The sequence below is a fragment of the Dasypus novemcinctus genome, chromosome 7 (genome assembly GCF_030445035.2).
Source record: "Dasypus novemcinctus isolate mDasNov1 chromosome 7, mDasNov1.1.hap2, whole genome shotgun sequence".
Classification (NCBI taxonomy): Eukaryota; Metazoa; Chordata; class Mammalia; order Cingulata; family Dasypodidae; genus Dasypus; species Dasypus novemcinctus.
Genome location: NC_080679.1, coordinates 92849873 through 92876976, shown reverse-complemented (window position 1 = coordinate 92876976; position 27104 = coordinate 92849873). Strand labels below are relative to the sequence as shown.

General features: G+C 40.7%; 1 protein-coding gene across 8 annotated transcripts in view; it reads left to right on the top strand.

Annotated features, from left to right (window-relative positions):
- The first annotated feature begins 1996 nt into the window (after positions 1 to 1996).
- The window catches only part of GPD2 (glycerol-3-phosphate dehydrogenase 2), a 158609-nt gene continuing 133501 nt past the window's right edge, over positions 1997 to 27104 (top strand). For 2 of the 8 annotated variants that reach the window (XM_058300899.1, XM_058300898.2), the window contains exons 1-2: positions 1997 to 2368; positions 23933 to 24012. The gene's annotated coding sequence lies outside the window, so the exon portion shown is untranslated. Of the gene's footprint in view, positions 2369 to 2855; positions 3053 to 19342; positions 19433 to 23932; positions 24018 to 27104 lie in introns of those variants that run through there. The other 6 variants (XM_023587523.3, XM_058300900.2, XM_012523466.4 and 3 more) reach the window with 6 other exon arrangements.

Below are 27104 nucleotides of genomic sequence, written 5' to 3'. Positions count from 1 at the left end.
AGGTATCCGGCTTCCCATTGACCCTGAACAGGATCTCCTTCCAAATGGGATCTCTTTGCTGGGGTGTCCTGGAGTCTTTCCCTCAGGGGGTTTCCAGGTGGGGTTGCATGACCACATGGTCTCGTGGCCATGTTTTTTGCCAGTCTCAGCTGCATCTTCCCTTTCCCTATGCTAACCTGTTTCATTTATACCTGTTACTGTAATGCTAACAACTCCACCTCCCCTTGTTGAGTCCATAAAAACCCTAAACTCCTTAGACTGATTTGAGTCAAGGGACTCCATCTCTAAAGGCCGTCAACCTTGAATGAAAATCCTTTCTCTCTCTGAAGCACTGGTGTCACTATACAGATTTCAGTGTGCATCAGGAAGCAAACCTGCGGTTTTTGGCGACATCATGAGACTCTGATTTTTGTTATTATCTAGTGTTTGTCTTTAAAAACAACTTATAAAAGAGCACACTTTTCTCTAGTGCCTCAGAATGTGCAAGTTCCGAGTCCTATTCCAACAGGGTCTGACCTGGACTAGATCATCACAAATGTTCATGGATTATTGATGAAAACTGAATACCTGCTGGCTGGTTAGCTAGTGAGGGACTAAAACTTGGGGAAACAAACAGCAGGGATTTTATTAGCAGAGATAATAGGACCTGGAACAAATTGTTCACCAAAGCATTCATTCCAAATCAGTAAACACTTATCAACCATCTATTTGGTATTAGGCACTGTGATAGGCACCAGAGAACAAACGTTAATAACAGATGTTCCCCATTTTCCAAGCACTAACCCGTTCTGTGAGATTTAGATGGAAGGAAATCCAGGACTTCCACCCCGATTCAATCAGATTGTTCTTTTCTGTTTTACATGTTGTGCTTTTAGATAAGTATTTGGGATTTGACACAATGTGAAAACAATTGGTATATTCCAGGAGTTCTCATTGATGAATGCATATTATCATACCCTGGGGAAGCTTTCAAACAGTGTTTCTCAAACTTTCATTGCCTCAGAATCATCAGAATCACAGATAGCTTCTCTCCAAACCCAGAATTTAAGAATCAGGTAGCCTAGAGAGGGTGGAATAATTTGCACTTTTAACAGGTTCTTAGATGCTGCTGCTGGCTGGCATTGGTCGCCTTATAAACATGGTAGGGAGTTCTAATGAGTATCTGGGGTGGAGAACCAGTGTTCTACTGGATCAGCCTATGGCTGGTTTCCTGGCGTTATCCTGAATTTAGAGGAATCCCAATGGCTTTACACATTCCTCTGGGTCAACTGTAGGAATCATATGGTATTTAAAGAAATTAAAGGGAAGTAGATTTGGCTCAACGGATAGAGCATCCGCCTACCACATGGGAGGTCCAGGGTTCTCAAACCTAGGGCCTCCTGACCCGTGTGATGAGCTGGCACACACGCAGTGCTGATGCGCGCAAGGAGTACTGTGCCAGGCAGGAGTGTCCCCCACGTAGGGGAAGCCCACGTGCAAGTAGTGCACCCCATAAGGCGAGACGCCTGGCGTGAAAAAAAGCGCAGCCTGCCCAGGAATGGTGCTGCACACAAGGAGAGCTGACATCAGCAGGATGATGCAACAAAAAGAAACACAGATTCCCAGTGCTGCTGCCTGACAAGACTACAAGAGGACACAGAAGAACACACTGCGAATGAACACAGAGAGCAGACAACGGGGGCGGGGAAGGGGAAATATATATATATTTTAAAAAATAAAGAAAGAAGTGACAATAAGTACATGGCTAAAAAACAAAACAAAAAAACTTCCCCAAAATTTTGGTTCAAACTAATTGGAGTTGCCTCTGGAAGGTCTATTCCGACCATCCCCTGGGTATTTTCCAATACTATGGTAGAAATGTTATTTGAACAGCACCCAGATGTCTTCGGAGGTAAGGTCTTAAAGAAGTGGGGTCCATTTGAACCCCTTCTGTGCCCTCCTTGGGTCCTCTTGGTCTCGCCTAGCAGTTGTAGCTCCTAATGAGCTGGGCATGCTCAGTGGGCAGGGTCGGTTTTGGGGGGGCGGGGGTACAACCGGGAAGTCCGCTGCTCTGCTGCCAGAGCTCTCCGTCTCCCCCTCCCCACCCCCACCTGTACGAGGCTGGACCTGAGGAGTCTGTGCTCAGCATTCCCACCCCCGGTGCTTGGGCTTGGGCTTCGCAGCGGGGCCGGCGCTGACATTTAGTTGGGGGTCAGGAGGCCCGGCGCGCCTCCAAAGCGAGCTGGGTAGCGCAGGGCTTTGGCCTCTGACGGCGTGGTCCCAGGGGTCCGCCCGCCTCCTAGATACGTTTCGAGGCCTAGGGACGCCCGCCTGCCGGGAGCGGCCGAGTAAGGGAAGCCAGATTCCCGGGCGGGCGGCGAGAAGTCAGGTAAGCCAGCCCCCGCGGGCGCGCAGCCGGGCGGGTGTCTCCCCTCTCTAGGCCAGGTGGCGAGGACGGCCCGCGTGGGGGAGGGCAGAGGAAATCGGACACGTCCACTGGCCTCCCCCGGCCTACGTGCGGAGGCTTCCCCGGCTGCCCTCCGACTAGCAAGGCGGGGATGGAGGCTCTGGAGCCCGGCACGGCGAAGGCGCAAAGCAGGACACGCAGCCTGGGCCGAGGGCCGGGGCACCCGCCGCAGCGCGGCCCCCCTCGGCGAAACCTGTGTCCCGGTGTCCCCGTCTGGTCGCGCTCCTCGCGCGGCGGCGGCCTCGCTGGCTCGCCACTCTGCCCTCCACCCCCTTCCCGCCCTCGGTTCCCGCCACCACTTCCGCGTTCCCCCGCTGCGCCGGAGGAGCCCGGGCCCGAGGCATCCGGGCGGGGTGGCGGCCCCGCCGCCCGCCTCTGCCCTCGGGAGGGAGGAGGAGCTGGAGGAGGAGGAAGTCGGGGGAGGCCGCTGCGCGGGCGGGTCGGGTTACACTAGCTCGGCCTGCGGGAGGGTGACGCCCGCGCGCGCCTCGCGGGTGGCATCTGGGCCGAGTCTCTGATTCGGGGGGAGGCAGAAGCTCCGCCCTGGCTGGAAGAACTGGGGGCTTCCGCTCTCTCCCCTCGCGCGAGAGGATCAATCTCTGGTGTGTGAGTAATGGGTAGTGATCGCTTTCCGACCGCGCGCGTATGCTAGGACTCTGGTTTTGGGGTGGGTGTTGGCGGGAATCTGGAGAAAGATTTAGAATTTCTCCCCACCGATTGAAGATGGTCTCCTTGTTTAGGGTTTAGCTGTATTACCCTCTATTGGGGGGTGGGGAAGGTGGGGGCGCCGTAATATATTTGTCTCCCTGGTAAGGTGGCATAACTTCTGGGCTAGGGTTGATACCTCGTAAGTTTACTGCACACTTTTGCTTGTGGATTTCGTTTGAGTGATAAGGATTGTTGCTCTCTTCTGAAGCAAGCGTGGGAAAGGGGGCTGAGGCTGCTTTTGGAACCTCAGCTGCTGGACCGTCACAGTTGTAGGTGGAAAAGGAAGGTATACACTTGATGGACTTAAAACAGTCTTCACTCCGCCCACGTGGTACTTTCAACCAGCAAAAATAGATATAGGCATGAATGTGAGCCGGGTGAATGAATGAAGTGCTGCTCTCAGCAGATGGTCTGTAGACCGGCTTCCACGGGGTGCGGAGGAGGGCCACTCCCAGCGCAGCCTTGCCCAGCAGTCCAGAGTAATTTGCAAGCACAAATTCTCACAGTTTTAGTGACATGGGCCAAACCCAGTTACACAACACATTATAAAAATCATACAAGACAGTTATAAAATAGGTCTTTAAAAAGCGTTTTAGTTGACAGCTAATTTAGTTAGCATGCTTGTATAAATAGTTGAGGGAAGGAAGTTAAGTTAGGCTATTTATTGCCTAAAACAAAACTGTTAGTTTTTGCGTATGTTCCAAGTTTAAGGGATTTGAAGTTTCCTTTCGGGGTGTGGTAGGTAATGGCAGCTGTCACACTGGGGCCAGGCACTTCTGGTAGTTAGAGACTACTCTGGGTCCTCTTGCTGTTGGCCATCCTTGAAAACTAGATTCCATTGCCCAATGGATATCACTTGCTGTGGATGTGGATGTTGACACTTATGTGGATGTTGAAACTTCCCTGTATTTCTCAAAGGGCATTATGTCAAGTTACTTCACTACACTGGTTTTACCAATCACCTCTTCAAAAATGTAGTAATAGATAAGTGAATAGTGGACAAAAGATGGAATTGTGGGTTTGAGAACCTTGTTGGAGTCAGCCATTCTTATATCTCACGTAGTCACTTCATTTGGTAGAGAAACGAAATTCTGAGCAGCACCAAAACTCTGCTTTCTCTTCCATCTCTGCTTTATTAAAAGATACAAAGGCGTGGTTCAGTAACTGATGTAAGGGCCACAGTATTCCCAATCATCAGGGGGTTTTACCATCCAGTTTAGTTTTTGCAACTATTTAATCTAATAGATGTTTAAAAAGATTTGATTATCATAGTGGACAAGTCATATTGATAAACTATTCTAACTCTGAAATTTTCCAGTTTGATTGTTTTTTGTCTTTCATGACTAGAACATAAATTCTATGAGAGTATGGCTTGGACTCATTTATACATGTTCTTGTTTCTGATGCCTAATGAACACTCAGTAAATGCTTTCTCAGTAACTCAACTGTGGGACAAACTCTAGTCAAGTGTAGTGAGGGAAGAAACAGATTTTAGTCCTAGATGGGGATGGCTCTTCATATTACCTGATACTGTATATGACTTTAAAAGGTAAGCTTTTTAAACTCATAGAGCATCAATTTTCTCACTGGCAAAATGTGACTAATAATGTACAACACATGAAAAATAGCTAGAAATGCATTTAACAGATTGTACACTTCAAATATTAGGGTCCTTCCTTCTCACATTCAAAAGAAAAATCGGGTCAAAGAATACAGTTAACTAGATAATTTAGTTTTTGCTTGTGCATGAATTATCCATTCCCCTGCCCACTTAATTTGGCTTGTGGGGATGTTAGTGACCACACTGGTTAGAGAAAAGAGGCAATTTCCAGCATCATTACCTAATTCTTTTCTCTATTTTTTAGTGTGATAATTTTTCCTCTTAGGTTTCCCAAAACTTGATTCTTTCTTCTTGTCAATACCCAGACTCACGGGGTTGTCCTGAGTGCAGAAATGAACCATTAGGAAGAGCACTGGAAATCACACATATATAACGCTTTTCCTCTTAAGAAGTTTTCTGTAGGCTTGTGTAGCATCATGTAGCAACATATACCAGGAAAATAAAAAGTATGGTTATCCTGCTTTTGAGAGTTTAGACTTTAACAAGGTAAAATAGTTAAGAGACCAATATAAGATTTTGCATTATCATATACCCAGTGATAGGATGTAGGATGTTGGCTTTAGTTTTTGTGTTTATGGAAGAGAGAGATTAACATGGATTTAAGTAGTTAGATACCTCTTTGTGGTGAAAGGAATGCTAGTTCAGTAACTGAGAGACTTAACGTTTCCTGAAGATTACAGTGAAAGAACATCTTCTTTTTGTACTTCAGTGTATTAAATAGCCAGAACAATCTTATACTTAAAAAATGAATCATATGTGTAAAAGTGTATTAGAAATCTTCAGTAAAATTTTGTATGGCACTAAATAATGCTTTTTAATATGACTCTGAAGTTTTGAGGCCCAGGATTGGAGTTAAAAAGTATAACTCTTCTGTCTTATCATTTTTAACGCATTTGTTTCAAAAAGTCTCAGATGACAAAGGATGTTTCTACCTGTTTGTAACTCTATCAAATTGTGCACTCTGGAATCTATTTTTCATCTGAAATATCAAGGAAAAATCACTGGTTATTAGGGTTGAGCTCCACCACAACTGGGCTAATTTCAGTATTGTTATTTTAGGAGATCAGGAAAACCTTCTTGGAACTAAGGGGGTATTAACAAAGTAGGATTTAATTGCTCATCAGAATACTAAGGTAATTCATCACCTTTGTTATGATATGAAAACCTGGAAGTTGTGTCATAGGAGAAGAAGAAACTAATAAAGATCTGTTTTACATTTTACTTGTTTCGGAATTGTTGGTGTGGTAGGTGAGATGTTGTGAGTCAACCTTAATTGAAAAGATAGTGGCCAAAGTGGCTGCAAGCCAGGAAATCTCTAACAACTTTAGAGTAGCTCGTATTATGTGAGTAGGGCTGCATCTCAGGAACATTAAAGAAAAAGGAAGCAAGAGGAGATTATGATTTCCTCAGGCTGTTTAGATAATGGTTGTGGTCAGAGGTTGTCCAGAATTCAAATTTTGTTTGCTGAATGAGATTAAAGTATTGCTTGTTTTTCCAGGACTTTCATTGTTAGGGGTTCTTACTGTTTTTTTGGGTGGAGTATTTTTTTCTGTATCATATCTATGCTCTTATTTGCCGTTTTTCAGTTGTGGATATTTTGTTGGTTTTCAAAACCAGATTTCTGATTTATGCAGCATACAAACAGTTTCTGATATTAATTAGGACAATCTTGGGTTCTATTACTAATTCACTAAAAAAGTAGTGGGAAAAAATTAATCTAGAATTTTCCTCTCCTGTCTTAGTTTCCCCATTGCTAAAACAAATGCTGCATAATGGGTTGGCTTTAACAATGGAAATTTATTGGCTTACCATTTTGAGGCTAGACAAAGTCTAAAGTTCAGGCATCAGCAAGGTGAGGCTTTCACCCTGAAGTTTGTGGTATTCTAGGGCTGGCTGCCCCTGCCCCTTGGGCCCTTGGTTTTTCTGTCACATGGCACTGTGCATGGTGATGTCTTCTCCTTTCTGTTTCTGGTTCCCTTGACCTTCATCTTCCGGTTCCCCCCTCCCCGTCCCTTTCTCTCACTATTACTGAATTTCTTTATTTGAGAGATACTATTTAGAATGGGCTCATACCCGCAGGAATGCAGATTACAATGTGTTTTTTGGGGGATACACAATACAGCCTACCACACCTCCCAGATACAATTTTATTAGGAAATATATACTAACAAAAATTTTTTAAAACATTATATCTTTTAATTATTCAGGCAAAATGAAATTATTACTAATGTACTTTATTTTTTAACACTGAGATATCTTTTAGCGTATAGGTACTTTTCGAACAGTGACCTTGGTCAATTTTGATTTATTGAAGCATTGTAGTCTTTAAATAGTGATATATTATCTTTCGAATTTCACTTTTGATTATCTACATGTATCTGTCTATAAAGGATTTTAATATACTGGGGGGAAAAAAAGCCAAACCCACAAAATGTAACAGATGGCTGTTTTCTGAAAATGAGATTTCTGGAAGTTGCTGCTGTCAGATGAGATGGCTTCAGGGTATGGCTTGGTGACTGGTGAGTGTCATATACTTAAAAAACCCCAGTGACCAGTAAGGCCAAGCGGAAACTTTAGATGGTTATATACATAAAAGTAACAAAAGTTTATGTTCAAGGTGAATATTTAAGGAAAATTTTGGTCAATATTTTATGTCATTATTCTAGTAAAACACAATATATTTCTAACTGTATTTCAAAATTGATGAAAACAATATTACTCAGGATACTAAGTTTTCAAGAACGTTTTTCCTTTTACTTACTCCAGATAAAGAAAGGATGTTTTGTTTCATGTGGCAGTGCCAACTCTGCTTTGATCGTGTCACTTTCTTCCACCCTTCCATGGATCACTCTGCTCTTTTGGATCATGTTCCAAATTTTTGTCTTGGAATAAATGGATCTGCCCAAGCGAATATTTTTGCCTTTATTTTCTGTGTGATTTAGCCAAACAGAACTACTTAGAATTCCCTAAATCTGTTTTTCTTACTGTTGTCCCTATGCTAATGCTATTCCTTCTAATTCTGCTCTTGATATCCAACTAATTCTTGAAGGTCCTGATGATTTGCTACGAACTTTATGACATTTTCCCACACTGCCCCAGTCAGGCGTGTTTTCCCATTTCCTAAACTCAATTACTCTTTTTTTTTTTTTTTGAAGATTTATTTTTCATTTCTCTCCCCTACTCCCCCCACCCCCAGTAGTTGTCTGCTCTCTGTTCCATTCACTGTGTGTTCTTCTGTGACTGCTTCTATCCTTATCAGAGGCACCAGGAGTCTGTGTTTCTTTTTGTTGCGTCATCTTGCTGTGTCAACTCTCCGTGGGTGCGGCGCCGTTCTTGGGCAGGCTGCACTTTCTTTTGCACTGGGCGGCACTCCTTACGGGGCCCACTCCTTGTGCGTGGGGCTTCCCTACGCGGGGGTAGGCGGGTGCCCTATCCATTGGGCCAAGTCCGTTTCCCCTCAGTTACTCTTTTTAGCCTCTTATTTACTCCTGCATACTATAGTTATTTGAAAACATGCGTCATTTCCGTTCCAGCAAAAGGTCATGCAGGGCAGGAGCTGGATCTTACAAAATTTTATGGACCCCACATGCCTAACTCATGTGCCTTGTACATGTGTGACTCCTAGTAAATAGTTATTAAATAATGATTGCCTGATAATTCATTCATCCCTTAATTACTGTAGAAATAAGTGATAGAATGAGTTGAGTGTGGTTGGATAGCAGACTACACGGAGACAGATGCATTTCAGATAATTAGTTAAACTGGATATGTTCAGCATAATTTTTTCCAGGTCTCCCCACACCTTTGGCATTATTAATATCCAAAAGATATTTGGGGGTAGAGGAGGGCTGGGGAAGGCATGGAGGAGTGGCAGGAAATTACACAGGTAAACCGCAGCTAAAAAGCAATTGCAGAAGAAAATCAGTGGAGAAATCTAAATGAGGAATCTTCATTTAATATCCACTGAGGGCTCCCTTCTCTTTACTTTTTTCCCTTCTCCACCACCTGCTCACCCGAAGCAAACTCTTAATAAGGAATCTAGAAAATTAATTCATATCAAGATGATTGATAAAATTAGCTTATCACCCCTAGCAAAGCTGTCTGGATTCTAAGCACACAAAACCTTGGGGCCTGTTTATGTAGGCTGGGTAGGAGGAACAGGTTCAGTTCTGAGCATCACTGCCGTCCTGTGGTAGCCATTTAGGTGTGGCTTTGGTAGGTCTCCACACCGTTCAGATTCCTTCTCTGGAAAATGAGTTAGCTGGGTGACATGAATTTAAAGCCCATGAATAACTTGAAGTGTTTTATTATTCTGTCCTGCCTAATGGAAACTGATCTTGGCCAAAGGGTTCTGTTCATCTCTGGATCCTGGCTTCACTTTCCCTCTGTTTTCTGAGTTGGGATTTCCTTTCGCTTGGTCTCTCCAAGTTTAGTATTTATATCAGGAGGATGCTGCATTCCTTGCTTCTGCCATCGGGCTTGTACTTGTAGGATTACTATAACAAGTATATTTTTACTTTTTTCTTGCATTATGTTTGCTAATATTAAGCCCTTTTCCTCATCCCAGCTCGTTAAATAGATGAAAAAAATTCAGATTCACAGAATTTTAAAATAGGAAGGGGCTTAGAGCTCTAACCCAACCCTATCTTTTTATTAATAATACATAAAATAGTTGTCATTTATTGATCAATGACCATTTCCTAGGCTATGCTAAGGATTTTATCTCATATATCCAGAGGTCCAGAGCAGTTAAATGACTCAGCCAGAGCCACATAGTTACTTTCTTGAAAGTTTATTACAAAATAATAGAATCAAGAGATAATGCCACTCCTTTTGCTGTAATGTATATCCAGCTCTTTTCTACTTTGGATTTCACTGCCCAACTCATTGAACTTTGCTTCTTAATGTGCGGTTAACCTGTGGTTCAATGGTTTCCACCAACGTAGATGCTTAACTTGTTCAAACAACTAAATGCATGACATAGCACGCCTGCCTAAAACAATACTGCTTCTGATTTGGCTTCTAGGAATCCATGACATTGTTAACATTCTCTTAGCAACTTGGTATCAATCTGTTTTTCCACTCCTACATCTGGGTTGCTGAATGCTACTGGGAGACTTGAAGCAACCATGCAGATTGTAGGTACATACAAATTTATGTTCTTGAGCTTAGTTAGCCACCTGGTAGTTCTTTTGCCTGATACTTGTTAGCACCTTTCCCCACATTTCTTGTCATAATTTTTCCAAACTTCTGCATTTTCTTTGAGTCTTTTGCTCCCCCTGTGCATTTCTTTATCAGAAGATGATTGTGGTGGTTAGGACAACTAAGCTATTATAACAGAAAGACGCGAAAGTAGATAAAAAGTCAAACATAACAGAAGTTTATTTCTTGCTCATGCTATAGTTCTAATAGATAGGACTCAGTTTTTCCTGTACTTGATCATTCAAGTACCCTGGATCCTTCCATTTTGTGGCTCTGTCATCCCTTAGTTTTCAATTGCATCTAGCTATTGGGTAGTGAAAGAGAAGTAGCATATCAACGTTCTGAAAGCTTAGTCTTGAAATAAATGTCTCACTTCCATTCACATACACCACTGACTAGAAATCAGTTGCAGCCACACTATCTGCAAGGGTGATTGGCAAAGGTGGTCTAGCTGGAAGCCCAGGAAGAAGAGGAAATGGATTTTTGGTAAAGTTAGCAGTTTCTTTCATAATGTCATTTCATCTTATTATACTGAGCAAACAGAGATACCATGTCAACTCTTAAATATTTTTTTTCCCTCCTTTCCTCATCCTTCTTGTATCTGAAGCCATCAACTCCTTCATTATCTCCCAACCCAGAAGTAGTTATACAAAGTTCCCTAGTACTCTGGATAACCTATCCCTTTAGATACCTTACTTTGTCAGATTTCTTTATGTCCACTTGCATTTTCAAATATTTACAGGGGTGCTCAAGAATCTCCTAGTACAAAAATAGACAAAGGAGAAACAAAAACCAAAACTATTTTTTCACACTGTATTTCCCTCTAGCTATATGCTAATTTCTTTTTTCCTTCAAGTTAAGCTAGTGAAAGTGTAGTTTATACTTAGTTTTTCTACTTCTTCACACCTTCCATTAACTCCATAATTGTTGGAACTCTGGCTTCTCCTTGAGATGAATCTGTTCTTGTTATGATTATTGGTGCCTCCTGACTAGCAAATCAATAGGAACTTTTAACTTGCCATTTCTGCAATTCTGGTCATTCCCTCCTTTGTGAAATTTCGTTTTCACAAGGCTACTTGTGACATCTTGTTCTTCTTTTGCACTACTCCTTATTGATCTCTTTGCAGTCCCTTCATTCTCTACTAAGCCCTTAATACTGGTATTCCCAGCGTCTATGCTTTGTTCATTATCTTCTCGCTGTAGGCTCTCTCTATACCAAATGCATCAGTATCCCTGGTGTCAGTGATTGTGAAATTAGCATCACTGAGCTCAGAATGCCTACTGGACATGTCCTCTTAGGTGTTCCACAGACCAGGCAGGGCTCATTATCTTCTCTTGCTTCCCCTCTCATGCCTGACCTCAATTCTATTTCTACTCCCAGAGTGTCACAGTTCAGAAGAGAATCACCCTCACATTTTTTTTTTGTCTCACCACTTCCAATAGCCATTCATTCATTAAATTATCAACCACCTACTAGTGGTAAACCAAAGAGATACAGTCTGCTCCTGTAGAGTTTACTTACCAGAGGGGATGAGTGTGAGTGGGTGGGAGCAATAATGATCAAATGAAAAAGAGACATATGAGATAATGAGAACTACTTGACTATTTTGGATTTGCAAGGTTTGGGGAGGTCTCTCTGAGATGCTAGTTAAACAATTGAATAAACAAAGCTTTTAGATTCTGGGAAGGTTTTTGCTGACGATATGGGAGTTATTCACATATAGGTTTTATTTGATACTGGTTGTGGCTGTCTAGAGAGAATGTAAAAATAGTGAAAGAAATCATTAATGCTCTATTATGTAGAAGGAACGGAGAAGTTGCCAGTGGGATAGAAAGGAAACCAGAACAGAGTAATATTCCTGAAGTTAAAAGTTCAAAATGCTTAAGGAGATGGATTTACTGTGTCAAATCTTGCCAAGAGTGTGGAGCAAGATAATTATAGAGAAGTGACTATTGAATTTGATAAAAAGAAGTCATTTGTGATTTTGACAAGCTGACATACAGTTTAAAAGATGAAACTGGGACAAAAGGTTTGGGTTGATTGTGACTATGGACTTTTTTTCTGAAGGGCAGCAGAGAAATGGAGCAGTACTTAGAAGTAATATGGGTCAAGAAAGCATTTGTTAGAGTTAGAGGGTAATAGAATATACTCGTATGCTGAAAGTAGAGAGGAGAAATGATGAAGTAGAGAGTGATGGATATTGAAAAAGTAAAATTCCTGAATAACCACAAAGGGAGGAGATACAGGGTACAAATGGAGGGGTTGTCTTTGCTAGGAACAGACACATTTATGTCATTCCCAGTAAAAGGAAGGAGAACAGAGAGAAGGTGTAGAGGGGGGTAGATCATGGTATAGGTAGTGGGAATATAAAGGTGTTCTTACCTGATAGCTTCCCCCCCACCAACTGTAGTTTGATGATACAGGAGGAGTGGGGGAAGGGTGAAGTGGGTTTAAGAAGATAGGAGATTTGAAATGGCTATTTTCAAACAGCTTGGAGAAATGTCATAGGATTGCTGGGCAATGCGTATTGCCTGTTAGAGATTTGTGGCAATGAATTGAAAATGAAACCAGTCAGCATGGTAGTGGGTTTTTCTCCAAGCATTTTCTTCACCTGCTTGGATAGAGATACTGAGCAGGCAGATAGTTGGATTTAACCAATTTAGGGATTTTCCAGATAAGGAAGGAGCAGAAAGAGAGCAGCAAGAGAGATGAGAGAGGTTGCAAAGGAGAAATTACAATGATGGACCTTCGCTAGGCTGGGCAGGACAGGAAGTAAGGAAGGGTGTGACTGATAGTGGAAAATTGTAGGGTCAGGTTAATGGATTGGAGAGCCAGATAATGCCAGGGTGATGTTGGGATAGAAAAACCAGAGCATATGAGTTGGAAAAAGAGAAGATAGTATTCACAGGATGGAGTGCTTGAAGTTGAAGTCTCAAAGCTGGAGCAAATATTGATGATGTCAAAACCAAGTGTTGGGAAGCGGACTTGGCCCAATGGATAGGGGGTCCACCTACCACATGGGAGGTCCGCAGTTCAAACCCCGGGCCTCCTTGACCCATGTGGAGCTGGCGCATGCGCAGTGCTGATGCATGGAAGAAGTGCCCTGCCAAGCAGGGGTGTCCCCCGCATAGGGGAGCCCCATGCACAAGGAGTGTGTCCTGTAAGGAGAGCCACCCAGTGCGAAAGAAAGTGTAGCCTGCCCAGGAATGGTGCCGCACACATGGAGAGCTGACACAACAAGATGACGCAACAAAAAGAAACACGATTCCCGGTGCTGCTGATAAGGATAGAAGCAGTCATAGAAGAACACATAGTGAATGGACACAGAGAGCAGACAACTGGGGTAGGAGTGGGATGGGAGTGGGGGTGGGGGGGTTGGAGGGGAGAGAGATAAATAAAAAATAAATCTTTAGAAAAAAACAAACCCCTCCCCCAGAAAACCAAGTGTTATGACATGAGAGTGGGTCCCACAGGTAGGGCTCCCAAGAAATAGATTGTTGGAAGCAAGGTGATTGAAGAATTGGAGCCACCATGAGAAGACAACAGGAATGAAGATAGGTATGAGATTAGAAAGGGAGAAAATCAGGAGCTAAGTCAGTAAATGAGCAGGAGACACCAGTAGATGGGTAAGATGATAGCAGGAAGTTATAATGGGTTCTAATGGCATGAATGTCAAAACAACTGAAATTTTTAAAAGAAGATAGAGAAGAAATTGAAAGGTACAATGGAGAGACACTTAATCCACCTCCAGGCTTGGGAATTTTTGTGATGTGAGCTGGCGTGTTGCTCAAATTATTTAACCACTGGTGTGGGATAGGAACCCACAGGTGCAAGTCTTCCTCTAGAGCAGGGTCCCGGGGGTCCTTTGTGAAGCCAGACATTAACCCTTTATTTGCTTGATCATGGGAAAGCCCTAAAAAGGGGACTGGTTATCAACTGGTTCAGAAGTATTTCGATATTGTAACAGCTGGTACAACTGTCCCTATTTATACAGGCTGTAAATGAGACTTGAGGGGTGTCCCTGAGGAAATGCTGGGTAAACAGTGTTATAAGGATTCAGTCTTTAAAATTCAGGTTAAGTCTTGTGTTCTCTGTGTTTTCAGGGTTCAGCCTGGTGAAAGGAACATTCAGAGAAGGAATGTAATAGGGTTTGCTGATAAATTTTGAGTTCCAGAGGGCATAATGGGGTTGGGGGGAGAGCTGGGAAGGGGAGATATGGGGAAGTCTGATGATGACTGAGGTAACCAGGATTGTGATGCCTACTGCGATCAGTTCTGGCGATGTTTTGGGGGAAGCTGCTTGGGGCCATGTGACAGCTCCTCTCGGTGTGGTGGTCAGGGGTGAACAACAGCCTCTTTTTGAAGTGTTTGTAGCAGTAGGGCCTCTCCTGATGGTGCAGTGGCCAGTAGGAGGATAAAGGCCTCTGCGGGAACTGTTCCTAGGTGACCAGTAGCAAGAAGTGCTCTGAGGGCCTCTTCTCAACCAAGACGGTGGTGTGGCCCCTGGAGAAGGGGCTTTCTCTTATATGGCAGAAGCTGAGGACTACTGCGTCTGGGAGCAGTCATTCTAACCACCTTTCTTCCAAAATGTGTGTTCTCCCTTCCATTGTCACTGTCATTGTCTCAGTTGGATCCTCAATTTCTTATGTGGATGTTTACCTCCAGTTTTCTGATTTTCCTGTTCCCAGACTCATGGCCTTTCAATTTATCTCCCAACACTGCTTCTGGGGATGGTGGGATAATTTTTAAGTTCAAATGTGATGCTGTCTAATTCTGCTGGGATTATTGTGAGGTTTAATATAACCACCACACCATGGAGTCTAGAGGGCCTACAACTGAAAGCAAGAGGATTGCATCCAGTATCCATGTGGAATCTGAGCCTCCTCTTGACATAGAGGTGCAATGGACACAACCAATCCAAGGTCCACAGAGAAAAGGTGGCATTGGAGTGGGAAGGGTGGACATGGTGGCTGATGGGTGTGGGGGATGGCAGGAGGAGATGAGAGGTGGAGGTGCCTTTGGGACTTGGAGTTGCCCTGGATGGTGCTTCAGGGGCAATCACCAAAAATTGTAGATCCTCCCGGGGCCCACTGGATGGAATGTGGGAGAGTGTGGGCAATGATGTGGACCATTGACCGTGAGGTGCAGAGATGCCCAGAGATGTGCTTGCCAGGTGCAATGGATGAGTCATGATTATGGCAGTGAGGGTTGCTGGCTGGGGAGTGATGGGGTGGGGGTGGTGGGTTGAGTGAGACCTCATGTTTTTTTAATGTAATATTTTTACAAAATCAATAAAAAAAAGAAAAAAATATAACATGTATAAACAGACTAGAACAGTCCTCATAATGGAGTATGCAGCCACACTTTTTTTTTCCTCTGGGTCAAAAGCCTTCGTTGACAATCCATTGCCACAGGACAAACCCACATTCCTTTGTATGATACAAAAGATCTGTAGCAATTTATCCCTGTTTGCCTTTTCAGTCTCATTGTCTCATCCCTTATCATTACTGCATACCATTCTATGCACTAGTCATACCAAGTTCCCTTGTTCTTGAAAATGCAGTGTTTATTCATATTATCATGTCTTTTCTTATGGTCACTCTGGATGTGGTAAACCTTCAACATTTTCTTATGGTCACTATGAATCTGGTAAACCTTCAACATTTGATTTTTCTATGAAGCCTACCCTGATGATTCCCCCGCCTACAGTCTCCTTCCACCTGGGATAATTACTCCCTTAGCCCCTGCTCAAATCTTATTTGTATCACTTATATTTGTTTTAGAATATTCTCTTCTCACCTATAAGTCCCTTAAAGGCAAAAATCATATATTATTCATCCTTCTTTACCATGGTTTAATGCAATAGGTGCCTAATACATGTTTTTTGAATAACTGAAAATTCATTATGTTTCTCAGTTTATATATTCCCTTTCTTTTGTGAAATAAAAAAATTACTTTTTTGTAACAGTGGAGAAAAGTTTTTAGATGAATTAGAGGATGAATGCAGAAAAACATTGGAAGTCATATGGAATCAGAATCAGAATCAAACTTAATCCTGTGAGTTGGTTTTTTTTTTTTTTGTCTTCTGAGTAACTTTTATTACTCACCATTGTCGTTGTTTTATGCTGACTTGTAATCATTAACTTTTTCAGTGATATTCCCAAAGAAATACAAACATCAAACAAATCTGGTTTTCCCATTAGGGTGATCTGAAAGTCTAGCTGAAGGGAAGAACAAAGGCTTTAACCTTATTGCATTGTAACTGCATTACAATTGCAGTGTCCACTTGGAATTGTAGGGTTGGCATGTGAATCCTTCTGGAACCTTGGTTAAAAAGTCCAGTTCCTTTTAAGGCTGTTCAAACCCTGATTTCCTTGATTCTGCATGAATTAATTATATATAACAAAGAATTGAGATAATGTAAATCAAATATCTGCAATATATGTCTAATATGAGAAGAGGGGGGAGGGCAAATGTGAAATGAGGTGGCAGGAGTGAGTCAGTTCTAAGTGCAGATGGGTGGGAAATGGTGGCAAGGGGAGGGCAAGGGTGGATTGAGGGGTGATGGATGAGTGTGTGGGGTATGGAGGAAATTATGTGGTTTGGGTAATGGTGGCTTGTGTCTGCTGGTCAGTGGTTGACATGCACTGAATGAGTGATCAAGTAAGACCCATTGTGGAATTTGAAATGTGATTTTCCTCAAGTTCTGGCTGTAAGGCTACCAAGTCATGGTGTCTGTATTTACATTTTGAAATTAGGGCATTTTCCTAGATGAGACACATTCCTGAGAAATATCTTGATTTCTTTAAAAAAAATTGATGGATAGAGTTGACTCTTTTGATAGCTTTTTGTTTTATATTAGTATTTTTTATGAGGTGGGGGATGTCCAGAGGTTTGTGATTGAGCCAGAAACCAATTTCCCACCTTCTCTGGTCTAAAAATAGATACAATTCTGATTAGATGACAAAAAACAACAACAACCCCACTCTTTTGGGTCAAAGCTGTTCCAATGACTTGGGTTAATTCAGGTCACAAAACTTTGATCACGCTTCTTATAGGAAATGACTTAAATTCACTCACTAACTGAACTATCAGAGATAGATGCATAAAAACATTGAACTCCATGTGATTCTAGCCTGAGCTAATGTGAATGAGAACCGGTGGTCTTCTCTGCTCTCTGAAACAGGCAACCTGTGGCCTGGAGCTAAATCATCCCTGGATGTTGAACATAATAGGGATTTGTTTCTGGTAGAACACTTCACAAATAACAGTTGTCTGTTCTGTTTGAGAGAATATTTGTTTTGGGGGGAGATGCTGAAGAAATGCCTGAGGAGGTCTGCCTACTGTTTTATCCAGGAAGTGATGGATTGGTTGGTCAGAGCCAAGTGCTGGGTAGGCCAAAGTAGGTTGTGTCCCTGTGTAGACTGACTGCCTTTGTTCTCCCCTTCAGCCAGACTTTCAGATCACCCTAATTCTGCACTGCAAATGTGGGTGAAAGGGATGGGGGATGGAAAGTGCCCTCAGTAGGTGCTCTATAAGGAATGGCATGTATTCGCAATGGGAGTTGCTGAAAGCAGATATGTTTGTATACTTTATTTGCATTATCTCTAATTCTCAATATAACTTGTGACCTAGAGAAGGATATTATAGATGAGAAAACTAAAGGTCACAATTACACAGCTAGTAAGTGCCTCAGTTGGAATTTAGTCTGGGGTTTTCTGTCTCTAATGCCTACTCTCCTTGCTGCCTCCTGCAGTGAATGTTCTACTTCACAGTCTTTGTCATTTGAATCTGTCCATGACAGCACCCTCTGACTAGAAGGATCCCAGCTGTGTCTAGAGGAGTAGCTTCTGTTCCTGCAGTGCAAGCACAGAATTGTCACAGAGTAGGGAGAGAGAGGGAATGTTAGTACCCATCTAGGATGAACTACCCTTTCGCTCTGTATCCATTTGTTCCTTTTATGGCTGGTACAGTGGAGGGCCCCTGAGTGTGTTGTTGATTGAAGAAATCTGCGTTTATGGGGTTGAACTCTAGGGTATATCCAATTCCAATTCCAATAAGTTTGATCAGCTTTAAGGTCACTGAATTTCTATGTTGTTGGAATTTCTGAAGTTTGGTTAAATCTAAAGTCCCTGAGAGGGTAAAGTGTGAAATAACCAAGAATTCAGGATTAGTTTAGGTGCAGTTTAGCTCAGGCTTAAATAGTTATTGTCAGATACTCAGCGCCAACTCATTCTCAATGGGGTGGAGACGCTTTCTCAGTAAGTTAGATAATCCTGTGACATTTCCCAATTCTTGTTCCAAGAGTCTTAATTCAATGTAAAGGCAAACTGCCTTTTTTTCTTACTCTATATGGGTTTTCTACTCTAGTTCAGTAAAGATGAAAAAAGTTGAATGATATAGGAAAATAACTCAAGTAATGGTCAGAGGATGTGGGAGTTAGTTAAATGTCAGCTATCCGTCTGTCTGGTGCTCTTTAGAGTTCTTACTCTTTTTTTCCCCCACCATACATACACACACAGAGGTTGTCTTTTTTTTTTTCTTATTACAAGAATAATACATATTCATTTCAGAAATTTAGAAAATGATGCACACAGGAAGAAAATAAAAATGACTTACAAACCTACCCCTCAAAGATGAGTATTTTAACATTTTTGGTTATATCCTTCTGTCTTCACTTGTGTATGTGTTTGCATGTATACTTTAATAAAAGGAAGGTATATATTTCTTTATATATACGCATATATCCACAAACACATAAACCATACATGTAGATACTGTTTTATCTGCTTTTTTCTCTTTCGTAATTACTTTCTACTTGCCCATTACTCCATCTTCATCAGAGTGTAATTAGCCCAGAAAGAATTAATTCCTAAGCAATGAAGAAAATTCTGGAATGTCTAATTTATGTAAGGCTGGTTCCACTTATTTCCAGAGCTTCCTTTATTATAATTATTAGCACATAAAAATGTTGCTTTTTCAAATGAAAGTGTAGCAGAGGAATCCTGGTGGTAGTCCTTTTGGCCTGGTGAGTGACCTATTATCCCTATTGTCCAGTTTGGATGGGAAAATAGCTGATAGCTGGAGGCCCTGAAGACAGAAAGGCCAGGATTATGGGGTTTGCAGAGTCATTAAATGAGAAGTGCACACATAATCTCAATCTTCAATGTGAGGAAAGTGAAGTCCAGAGAGGTCAGACTGTTCCGCCTAAGCAGTGAGATGATTGTCATAGGACTGCCCCTTGTGTAATCTCTGCAGAGCACATGGCTTCCTCAGGGAAACAGCGTTTCTGGCAGCTGCCAAGCTAATGGCCAAGGGGAGGGTTAGGCACAACTACACTGGGTGAGGTCAGGCCTGAAGGTTGTGGTGTTGATATTGGGACCTGGAGTTCTGAGAGGAGTCCTAGTAGAAATGCCATTTTGTGAGTAACTTCCGGCCTGAACGACTGCCTCATGGTAAGGACAAAGGCTTAAAATATGGGCTAATTTTTGGATTAAATTTGGATTTCTTCTTAACATTATCTCAGAATTTAAAGTTGAGGAAAGTCTGTTGAATATAAATTGCTAAGGTGTTTTGCTATGTGATTTGACTGACAACATTGAGAGCTTCCTCCACTGGGGTCTGGTGAATTGCATCCTCTCAGCCAGAATGTTTCTTGAGCTGGAATTGAAATGCATGGTCCTTTAGTTTCCAGTGAGATACCAACACTCAGGCAATTGACTTCTGCTCTTGAGTCTCCAACAGGGGGAAAATTATGTAATAAAATGGGGTGAGGTCAGGCATCCTCAAGATGCAAACCCATAAATATAAATAACTGTAATTAATCATATGTAGTCTCTTTTGCCTATTAAATCTTTATTCAGCAGGGTCAGTAAGTTTCACACAGCTCTTTGACTTTTCAGCCTGTGGTTGGTGGGGAATGTTCCAGATATGTTGGTTTGTTGAGACCCAGGTTTTTTCCCCCAAGCCAGCGTCTAAAATCAGTTCAGGATATAATGAGCTGTGGGAACAACAACAACAAAAAAGCCACCTACCAACAGCCCCAGCCCTAGAGGAAATAGAAATGTAAAAAATGTTCCTGCTGTTGGCGTTTGAGAGGCTTTCTCAGTTGACACTCTCTATTCTTTGTTACCAGCTTGTTAGATTGAATGGGTGGAACAGGCTTTCAAGTGTGTAAGTTCAGTAGACATTTATATTCAAGATTATCCTCAAATTCTTTGTGTTCCATGTATAGATTCCTGTTTTTGATTGTGGTTTTCAGTTTTGACTGTTTTCTCCTGTGATTTATTTTTTTAACTCTCTCTTCCCATTTTTCTCTTCAAGCTTTTGTCTGTTCGTTCTGCATATGGTTAATGGTGTCCTAAAGTGGAAAACCAACTACTTCTATTCTAGTTTCCCTGAAAGGTATTCTCTATCCTACAGCTAGGGTGGTTTTTTGTTTTATTTTTTAAAGGATGAATTCCATCTTATCATTGTACTGATTAAAACATTGCCTTTCTTTCTCTTTCAAAATAAAAGCCTTGCCAGAGGGGAGCTATCTGTGACTAGCCTAACTCTCTGAAGAGAGCCCACTGCCTCATTGGGACCCACTGCCCACGTCATTGACAGCGCTGCCTCCAGGCTGGCCTTTCAGTTTCCTGAAGAGGCCAAGCTCGGCGTGCTTGGAGTCTTTCCATGCTTGTTCTGTCTGGAAGACCCTTCCTTTAGATCCCTGTGCTCTTCCTCATCAGTTCAGTTTTGTCTAATCACCTCCATGAACATCCTATCTAAAGTAGCTCTTTCTTATCCCCGGTCACTCTTGATCCTATTATTATTATTTTCTTCATAGCACTTCGCACTTACAAATTGTTCAATTTTTAGATTGGTTTACATGTTTATTTTCTATCACCCTCAATGCATAAGAGTGAGAAATTCCCAGCCCCTATACCAGTGCGCTGTCAATTTCATGGAAATGCATGTTTTAGGAACAAATGTCCCTCCTTTTACCTTCTTTACTTGTGTAGGACTTTCAGGGATACTTTCCTGAGTGTTTATCAAACTCTTGGTTCGGTTATTTTCTTAGAGTGTATAAATTTTATTTTTACCACACTAATGGTAAGCATGTGCTTTTCTAAGTTGACTTTTAGCAAGACATTTTGAAGTTCTTTTTAAGAGTGGCAGATTTTTTTGGGCCCATTTGTCCATAAATTTTCCTTTAAATCTAAGAGAGCACAGAAAATTATTCTACTTATTTCTAGAGAGAATCAGACATTTTTTTGGTCACATTTTTAAGAAAATGTGGATTTGCTCAGGTGAGGCAGAATTGAAGAAAGAATTGTGAATCCAGCTGAAAAGAAGAATCTAAGAAGGAGGGACTTGTGAGGGTGCCTCAGGGAGTAAGATTTCTGTGACCTGGAGTGTTGTAGCAAGTGCTTGAGATGGAAATATAGTGTTGCTCATTATTTCTGCATAGGTGAAGGAAGATGTACTATTGTTGCTTTACCATCTTTCCAGTGGTAGGTTTTGGGGCATTTAGAAAATGTGTTAGTTTTGCATATTTTGAATGGAATTTTAAAAGAAATATGAATTACTGTCTCTCTTGTCTGATTCCTTATGGGTCATACATTCTTGGGAAGTGTGATCATGAAGCTAAAAGAAACAATACATGATTATTTTGAATATAGAATATTTTAAATTCCCTTTGCATATATGCTTTGTTTATGTAATTTGGCCATTTGAGAGTAGCATTTATACCTGCAATAGATTATTAGTTAGATGTGCAGGGGAGTGAATTTTAAATGTAAATTTCAACAGAGGGGGAAAAAAAGCTACAGGGTCTAAAATGTGGTTAACATTATTTGCTGGGGATTTTCTCAACACCAAGGCAGCAGAGTAACAGATCTCCCACCTCAGCATACCACTTGGTCTCCTAACCCACAACCATGACTTTGTAACTGAGAGTTAAGAATTAACAAATGATTATGATTACTGAATCATTATATATACGCTTTTTCAAAAAGTTTCTGTTTTACTGTAGAATAGTCAAATGTTAATACCTGAAATTACAGGAACTTTGCTGAACTAGTCTCAGCCCTGTTTAAACCGTACTATTGTGATGGTTATTCTAGGCTAAATCCCAACCCTTGTTTATACATGTTATAGCAGTGATAACCACTCTAACTTCCCTGGTGTGAATCTGTAAAAACTCTAAACTCCTTAGATTTTAGGCCAATCTTATCTTATCTCCTTGCTTTGCTCTTAGCAATGCACCCTATCTCTCTTTGAAACCCCTCTGTCTCACGAATTGGTCTTTGGAGTGCATCAGGCAGAGAACACCCTGCTTTTGCTTAGTAACAACTTGTGTATTTAATATTTGTATAGTACAGTTTGTTAATGGAGGCTATAATCAAGTTTAGAACTTTTTGTTTTACATCAGTTCAATTAACTGAAATTATTGTGCTGTAACTATTATAATTGTCAGTTATATTTTTTATAAGCTCAGATTTTATAAACTGTCTTCAATAAGTATTTCCTAAAATGTATTTCTAATGGCATATATATTAAATTGCAGTTGGAACTTTTGGAAGAATTGGTGTACTTTCTTCTCATTCAGTGATAAAAAGTAATGAAACAATAGTTTAGAAAACCAATTGGCATCAGCATTTTGAAGTTTAAAAAAAAAGCCAGTTTTTAAAAGTTTTGTCTATGTTTATTATGTTTGAAGTACAATTCTCATGCCTTCCATATCTATGCTATTTCAAAAAGAGGAGATTTCAGAATTATGATTTTAGATTTTTAAGGTTTTTGAGGGGTCTTCAAAGAAAGATGCCCATATTAGAGTTTCCCTAATTTATAATAATGCTCTATTTCATAGAAATATAAGACATTTAAAACAACAAAAGGAACCTCTGATTAAACTTCAGGCAAATATAAATTTATCTGAAGAGCCCTGTCTCTGAACATGTTATTTAATTGAGATTTTCTTGTAGTGCATTTCTTTGGTCTATAGAATTGAAGTTATCACCCATTTATGTTAAAAACATTTCCACATGATTCACAATGCCTCTATGTTATTCTATAACATCTAAGCCAGTTTTGAGGTACATTTATTTCTATGGGTGAAATAGATGTTTCCTGAAACATTTTGGGATGTGTTATCATGATTGACATTTATTTATAAGACTTCGTTAGAGTTATAATAAATCTGGATGAGAGGCTTGAGGTATTTTAGTTCAGTGTCAAGACACACATTTTGAACTCTATTGTTTGGTATGAAGTTTGCGCTGTAACAAAGTAAAGGGCTTTTTCTTGTCTTAATCACTGAAGGAAATTCTATAACAGCATGTAAAAGCTAAAATAGATTCTATGCTGCCAAAGGAATGTCAGCCATTTTCCTAACTCAGTAATAGGATTTGTAAAGGGGCAGAGAGACTGAAAGTTGCACAGGACTCTAGCGTGTTCTGTTTGCCTGATGAACATTCTTTGGGATTCATTGGCAACATTCCTTCTTCCACAAAGCAGAATTAAAGTGTTGTTGTTTTTTTTTTTTTTTGAGCGTTTGCTGTGTTCTTTTTAATACTAAGTGAGGTATTTCTTACTGGCTGATTATATAAATGCAAGTTTGTTTAATTTCATAGTAGTTTTATTATTTACTCAGTTTCTTAATCTGACTTGTGTTTTTGTAAGGGGTGGGCATTTTAGGGAGGGAATGGTTCAGGTTTTCACTTGAGAGGGGCATTTTATTTTTGCCTTTCAGAGTTACCCTATGTTTATATATATGGTAGAAAAGAAAGCAGAAATATATTTTTGTGGAAGATTAAAGTTAGGATTGTGTGACGTTAAACAAAATCCTCAAATATATCCGGGGTGATAGAGAAATTATTAATTTTGATTTTAAAATGAATTTAAAATGGAAAACAAGTTCACTTGCATGAACCAACTGTAAATCTTTGTGATTTTTTTTCCTTTTTTTTTAGGAGATACTGAGGATTGAACCCAGGACCTCATACATGGGAAGCAGACACTGAAACCACTGATCTACACCCACTTCCCGAAAGTAAGGTAGTTTCTTTTTTACTGTTGTCGTATCTGCTCCCTGTGATTTTTTTAATAGCAATTCTACAGAACGCAAATGTGATAGAAATTAATCTATGATCATTTGCATTTAATGAATAGAAATCTGTTAGTTGAAATGGGCTAATTGATTTCTGTAATTCTTCAGTAAACCCCATGAAAATAGGGAAAAAGGGTAAAATTTACCACAATAGCTTGTCTCTGGAGTATTGATGTGTATTTTGGAAATGGCAGAAAGCAAAAATACATAATATGGAAATTGCTTTGCGAAACAGTATTTTTAAAAATCGAATCTCATATAATAAATGACTATTAGAGTGTGAGGCTGCATCCTCTTGCTCCTCTAGAGCCCCCTCTCTTCCTATTTTATTTCAGATCTTTGTAAAATAAATGATTTAATTGGTTATGGCATTGCATATTAAAAAACAAATTACACATGGAAAGGATTCATGTAATAAAGTTTGAGACAAATTTTTTTTATGAACAGAGACTTTTAACTGGCTCACTTTTATAGTTGTTGACCTATTTTCTCCTCTTTTTTTTTTGGAGCCTTTGCTTACATTTCTTGAACTCTGCTAGAACATTTGGAAATACCGCCTCCCTTTGCCAACTCCTCTGTCAAGCTTCCAGGCTCCTGCCCAGGATCCTCTGAGCCTGGCGGACGGTCCTGAGCTAACATTTCTCAGTCACCCAGCTTGTAAAATGATAAAACCTGCCTGAAGGTGCCCCTGAGCTTTTCCAGAGTACTTTTTGCCTTGAAACTATGTAAACCGGTGCACATATAGTATTTTGTTTTCTTTCATTTTCTCTTTGTGTCTTGATTTTGGTTCTCTTGTCTATTAAAATAAACTCCCTTTGAAATTTCCTCCAATATTTTGGGTTGAACCCTCTGGCAAGAGATTTCCTGGAGAAATCCATTGGAAATGGAAGAAAATGCCCTTCCCTAAAGTCACCTGGCTTCCTGATATGGTGCGAAAACAGGGAAGAAGGAATGGTTTGGATGCCGTACCAGCAGTGTGGGATTATGTTGCTTTAGCTTCCTCATCAACCAAGATTCTGGACAGCAGCAATGGAGGGTTCATTACGTTTCTAACTTCTCTGTTGACGTTTATTTGGCTCTTTCATTCATTTTGTAGTAATAGAAGAATGCTTTTCTCAAGGAACTCAGTAAAACCTTTCTTTTTGTCCTTTGATATCCTGTTCAGTGAATTCATTCCTCAGGAGAGGTTGCCATTGTTGTGTGTGTTGTGGTTGTGTGTGGTTGTGTGTGTGCGTGTGTGTGTTGCAGTGGAAGAAGGCCACTGAAAGTGAAAGAGTCTGTTTTCTCAGCCTTGATCTGGTAACTTCTTTCCACTCGGTTTTTTGTAGGTAACTCTTGAATGAATTTCTTATCCAGGCTAGAGTCAGAATTGGCCTAAATTCTTTTTTAAAAATGTTTAAAGCAGTTAAAAAAAAAAAAGAGACAATTCAGTTTCAGTTTATGGGCCAGGACTCCTGTCTGTTTCAAGAGAACAGGTTGACATGCCTCTGATGTTGACTATTTTGTTTTTTAGGTTCATTTTTATCTGACAGATTTTAAAAAGCATGCTTGAGGGCTCTCTGTGTGTTTCTGTAGGGATCACTGGCTGCTGTGTAAGAAGTGTGTGTGTAGAAGCACCTCTCTGCTTGGCTGGGGAGGATGCATTTGCAGGCAAAGTGCTAATGTTACCCTTATTGTAAAGTAATCCTTAGGGAGAGAGTAAGTAGTATGTGGTATGCTTTGATTGTTGCTTGTCTCTGTACTTTCGTAGTACTTTATCAGCGTATGTTTGTATGCCTGAACCTTGATGTACTTTCTTAGAGGGAATTAGAAAAAGCCTTCTATATCTTATTAATTGGTTTACTTTATTGAAACATGTCAAGATTAAAGCAGCCCAAATCTTGACTTTTATAGTTAAAACTGGGCTGCTGGGTTGGAAGATGCTTTTGAGTTCCCTCCCTCTTTCTCCATTTTGCCTTGGATTTGCTGTCAATTTCCTTTATAGGTTTATAGCTAGGACTTCCTCTGAAGAAGTTCCACATCCTTGTTTTGTAAGATTCACACACTTCTTCCTGTTAAGTCACTGAATTTGTATGTGGGTAGATTTTGAGGACCTGTGCCCTGAGTTGTGTCTTCTGTGAGTTTGACAGCCCTTCTGACACAAAAGAGATGAGGGGCCATTTTCCATGCACATCTACAACGTGGGTGGCTGCGCAACTGAAGTGTAAGGTGCTTCTTGCTACCTTTGGACTTGTGTATGCTTAGGAAACGGGCTTAGTAAAGCAACACATGCTACATCTAAATTATATTCTAGGGGGTTTACTTTGTTTTAAAAGACTAGTACATCTGAGTTTTTCAGTGTAGGTGATCAGTTGATTATAATGCCTTTATATCTTGTTAGAGAACTCATGTCCCAAAGACTGCAAGGATTGAGGTTGAAATTATTTTCCTGAAAATGATCCTTCAGTTGCACTGCCTTATCCCACCGCCCCACCCCCAATCACGCTTGCTAAGGGATGGAGAGAAATATGCCTTCTTCTAAGCTGGTATAAGAATCAAAACACTGAACAGTTATGTTTCTTTCCTTGAATTAATGGAGAACATGGATATTGGAAAGGTAATTGCTATTTATATAGAAGAGGCCAGAGGGATAGGAGGATTTTGGGAGAAAACCCTCAGGGTCTTTCCACAGAGGAGTGATGAATGCAGATGGATGAATTTTTACTTATGCTAAATATGTATTTTGAGAAGTTAGGCTAATGGAGAGATAAGATGAGGATAGAGTTTGAGTATTTTATCTAGTACTCTATTTAGAGAATTCAAGGGCCAGGAAGTATTCCCTTGTTCTGTAATAAATTTGCTTATGGGTGGTTGCTGATGGGATCCTCTCCCTTTTCAATGGGTGGCTATTATTTGCTTTTTAAAAAATATTTAAAATATTTTTAAAGTATATTTTTATTGGAGAAGTTGTGAACTTACAAAACAATCATATATAATGTGCAGAATTCCCATACGACTCCCCTCTACCAACACCTGATATTGTTGTGGAACATTGG